Here is a 5,000-nt window from a genome sequence, read left to right on the forward strand (position 1 = left end):
AAAGCATATGAAATCGTGAACGATGGCGAAAACAGGCTCCAAAGCTGCAGTGCAAATCTGCAATCATACACAATGGTAAATTGATATCTTATAACCTTTCATTCCACAAATTTACCAACATTTCCACGATATCACAGCTAGGACAGTTTGAAATGTTGATGAAAAGTGGCTAGTAAAAAGATTGCTGTATCTGTTACTTGGAAAAAGTGTGAAAAAAATAAATTGCAAAACTTATACTGTTAGAAAACTGTTCATCCAGTAGTCGATAAAGATTAGCATTGCATGGTAAAAGGCTTCATCTGAGAGATAATTTAAGGTTTGTGCAAATCAAAGTGCATGTCCCAGTCCATTAGCCAGGACAGCGGTCTGTGGCTGCTGGACAAGATCAAGAGAAAAACCTCTTACCTGATGGCACCCACGGTGCTTCTTTTGATTAGCGGCAAGTCGCACATATAATGTTGCTCCAGAATAGATTATCTAAAGAACAGTCAAAGATAAAGTCAGTTTGGTCCTAGAAACTCGCTCCATCACTGATCACTGTCATGGGGAATAGACTAGTAAACATGCAAATTGAACAACAAAGATAAAAGGTCAATAAGTTATTGAAACACAGACGTAGTCGGCAGGATTTGAACCTGCGTGGGGAGACCCCAATGTATTTCAAGTCCATCGCCTTAACTACTCGGCCACGACTACTCAGACGTCAAACTGTTATGAGCTTCACACATGTTTTCTAATAGCACCATGATCACGCTCAGTGATCAACCCTCTGGAAGACATCTCAGAAAATGAAAAGAAAATACAAGGTCTCAGTAAAATGCAAAAATCTGATTTAAAGTCATCATCAATGGGAACCATTCACAGTTTAAAGCTTTTCCCTCTTCATAATGTGGATTTGGGTCAGTCAGCTCCAAAAACATCCTTAAAAATAATCCGAAAATGCTGAGAAGACTGAACATAATCATTTCCAAGTAAAAAACACTTGATGTTCATTTGATCAGGCTTTGGAGCATCTATTAACCATCTCCAGTTTCCAAAAATGTCCAGCGGTTAACTGAAATTACCATATCAATCTTCAGATGTTTTTCACTTTGAACATATCCATACCTATAATACAAGTCAACGGTAAGGTTCGAAAGACCCTATAAAGGGTCCTGATTGACTTTTGTGTGCTACAAAAAAAGCCACAAAACACATTCAAAAGACGCCGAAAAGAATTTTTAGAAAAACACCACCAAAAATGTTTATAAGGCACTTTAGGAAATTCTGGAAAACACAAGAAAAGATGGCTTAGAGAAAAATCAAAAACACTTCCTGAAGCCATTTTGGCTTCAAATCCTTGTCAGATTCACCCACTTGGAAAGAGTGTTATGTGAATATTGACTCAAGTCACAGAGTATGAGATTGCTTGGTATGACATAGACAATGATTGATATTGACAGCTTTGACCATGAATCCTTGAACTCTTTTTTTGTCTTTTATTATGTGGATTTTAAATTGCTTGTTTCATCATAAAAATGGTGCTAACCATTACACCATGGAACCTACCATGACATAGTCATGGCTGCGGCTTGTTGTGCTGAATAAAGCATATGAAATCGTGAACGATGGCGAAAACAGGCTCCAAAGCTGCAGTGCAAATCTGCAATCATACACAATGGTAAATTGATATCTTATAACCTTTCATTCCACAAATTTACCAACATTTCCACGATATCACAGCTAGGACAGTTTGAAATGTTGATGAAAAGTGGCTAGTAAAAAGATTGCTGTATCTGTTACTTGGAAAAAGTGTGAAAAAAATAAATTGCAAAACTTATACTGTTAGAAAACTGTTCATCCAGTAGTCGATAAAGATTAGCATTGCATGGTAAAAGGCTTCATCTGAGAGATAATTTAAGGTTTGTGCAAATCAAAGTGCATGTCCCAGTCCATTAGCCAGGACAGCGGTCTGTGGCTGCTGGACAAGATCAAGAGAAAAACCTCTTACCTGATGGCACCCACGGTGCTTCTTTTGATTAGCGGCAAGTCGCACATATAACGTTGCTCCAGAATAGATTATCTAAAGAACAGTCAAAGATAAAGTCAGTTTGGTCCTAGAAACTCGCTCCATCACTGATCACTGTCATGGGGAATAGACTAGTAAACATGCAAATTGAACAACAAAGATAAAAGGTCAATAAGTTATTGAAACATAGACGTAGTCGGCAGGATTTGAACCTGCGTGGGGAGACCCCAATGTATTTCAAGTCCATCGCCTTAACTACTCGGCCACGACTACTCAGACGTCAAACTGTTATGAGCTTCACACATGTTTTCTAATAGCACCATGATCACGCTCAGTGATCAACCCTCTGGAAGACATCTCAGAAAATGAAAAGAAAATACAAGGTCTCAGTAAAATGCAAAAATCTGATTTAAAGTCATCATCAATGGGAACCATTCACAGTTTAAAGCTTTTCCCTCTTCATAATGTGGATTTGGAGTCAGTCAGCTCCAAAAACATCCTTAAAAATAATCCAAAAATGCTGAGAAGACTGAACATAATCATTTCCAAGTAAAAAAGACTTGATGTTCATTTGATCAGGCTTTGGAGCATCTATTAACCATCTCAAGTTTCCAAAAATGTCCAGCGGTTAACTGAAATTACCATATCAATCTTCAGCTGTTTTTCACTTTGAACAGCTCCATACCTATAATACAAGTCAACGGTAAGGTTCGAAAGACCCTATAAAGGGTCCTGATTGACTTTTGTGTGCTACAAAAAAAGCCACAAAACACATTCAAAAGACGCCGAAAAGAATTTTTAGAAAAACACCACCAAAAATGTTTATAAGGCACTTTAGGAAATTCTGGAAAACACAAGAAAAGATGGCTTAGAGAAAAATCAAAAACACTTCCTGAAGCCATTTTGGCTTCAAATCCTTGTCAGATTCACCCACTTGGAAAGAGTGTTATGTGAATATTGACTCAAGTCACAGAGTATGAGATTGCTTGGTATGACATAGACAATGAGTGATATTGACAGCTTTGACCATGAATCCTTGAACTCTTTTTTTGTCTTTTATTATGTGAACTCTTTTTTTGTCTTTTATTATGTGGATTTAAAAATTGCTTATTTCATCATAAACATTGGGCATCGTCGATCTGAGTGCAGATGGAAAAATCGAAATGTGTGCCCAGGTTCCACTGAGATTTGAACTCAGATCACTGTGTCCAAAGTCCAGAGTGCTAACCATTACACCATGGAACCAACGATGACATAGTCATGGCTGCGGCTTGTTGTGCTGAATAAAGCATATGAAATCGTGAACGATGGCGAAAACAGGCTCCAAAGCTGCAGTGCAAATCTGCAATCATACACAATGGTAAATTGATATCTTATAACCTTTCATTCCACAAATTTACCAACATTTCCACGATATCACAGCTAGGACAGTTTGAAATGTTGATGAAAAGTGGCTAGTAAAAAGATTGCTGTATCTGTTACTTGGAAAAAGTGTGAAAAAAATAAATTGCAAAACTTATACTGTTAGAAAACTGTTCATCCAGTAGTCGATAAAGATTAGCATTGCATGGTAAAAGGCTTCATCTGAGAGATAATTTAAGGTTTGTGCAAATCAAAGTGCATGTCCCAGTCCATTAGCCAGGACAGCGGTCTGTGGCTGCTGGACAAGATCAAGAGAAAAACCTCTTACCTGATGGCACCCACGATACTTCTTTTGATTAGCGGCAAGTCGCACATGTAATGTTGCTCCAGAATAGATTATCTAAAGAACAGTCAAATATAAAGTCAGTTTGGTCCTAGAAACTCGCTCCATCACAGATCACTGTCATGGGGAATAGACTAGTAAACATGCAAATTGAACAACAAAGATAAAAGGTCAAAAAGTTATTTTAAACATAGACGTAGTCGGCAGGATTTGCACCTGCGCGGGGAGACCCCAATGGATTTTTAGCCCATCGCCTTAACCACTCGGCCACGACTACTCAGACGTCAAGCTGTTATGAGTTTCACACACGTTTTCTAATAGCACCATGATCAAGCTCAGTGATCAACCCTCTGGAAGACATCTCAGAAAAAGAAAAGAAAATACAAGGTCTCAGTAAAATGCAAAAATCTGATTTAAAGTCATCATCAATGGGAACCATTCACAGTTTAATGCTTTTCCCTCTTCATAATGTGGATTTGGAGTCAGTCAGCTCCAAAAACATCCTTAAAAATAATACGAAAATGCTGAGAAGACTGAACATAATCATTTCCAAGTAAAAAAGACTTGATGTTCATTTGATCAGGCTTTGGAGCGTCTATTAACCATCTCAAGTTTCCAAAAATGTCCAGCGGTTAACTGAAATTACCATATCAATCTTCAGCTGTTTTTCACTTTGAACAGCTCCATACCTATACTACAAGTCAACGGTAAGGTTCGAAAGACCCTATAAAGGGTCCTGATTGACTTTTGTGTGCTACAAAAAAAGCCACAAAACACATTCAAAAGACGCCGAAAAGATTATTTAGAAAAACACCACCAAAAATGTTTATAAGGCACTTTAGGAAATTCTGGAAAACACAAGAAAAGATGGCTTAGAGAAAAATCAAAAACACTTCCTGAAGCCATTTTGGCTTCAAATCCTTGTCAGATTCACCCACTTGGAAAGAGTGTTATGTGAATATTGACTCAAGTCACAGAGTATGAGATTGCTTGGTATGACATAGACAATGAGTGATATAGACAATTTTAATTTTTGCTAATCCTACTTGATTGACAGCTTTGATCATGGTATTCCATGAATCCTTGAACCCTTTTTTTGTCTTTTATTATGTGGATTTTAAATTGCTTGTTTCATCATAAACTTTGGGCATCGTCGATCTGAGTGCACATGGAAAAATTGAAATGTGTGCCCAGGTACCAATGATATTTGAACTCAGATCATTGGATTCAAAGTCCAGAGTGCTAACGATTACACCATGGAACCAACCATGACTCAGTCATGGCTGC

General features: G+C 37.7%; 3 non-coding genes across 3 annotated transcripts; all 3 read right to left on the reverse strand.

Moving 5' to 3' along the window:
* Positions 1-614: 614 nt before the first annotated feature.
* Positions 615-696, reverse strand: TRNAS-UGA (transfer RNA serine (anticodon UGA)). Its single transcript has one exon. It is a non-coding gene; the product is annotated as a tRNA-Ser (tRNA).
* A 1,503-nt stretch (positions 697-2,199) lies between these two features.
* Positions 2,200-2,281, reverse strand: TRNAS-UGA (transfer RNA serine (anticodon UGA)). The gene has a single exon. It is a non-coding gene; the product is annotated as a tRNA-Ser (tRNA).
* Positions 2,282-3,908: 1,627 nt separating this feature from the next.
* TRNAF-AAA (transfer RNA phenylalanine (anticodon AAA)) lies at positions 3,909-3,990 on the reverse strand. Its single transcript has one exon. It is a non-coding gene; the product is annotated as a tRNA-Phe (tRNA).
* Between the last annotated feature and the right edge of the window lie 1,010 nt (positions 3,991-5,000).

This window comes from Dendrobates tinctorius, unplaced genomic scaffold, assembly GCF_039654945.1.
Source record: "Dendrobates tinctorius isolate UK_male_01 unplaced genomic scaffold, ASM3965494v1 ptg000048l, whole genome shotgun sequence".
NCBI classification, from domain to species: Eukaryota; Metazoa; Chordata; class Amphibia; order Anura; family Dendrobatidae; genus Dendrobates; species Dendrobates tinctorius.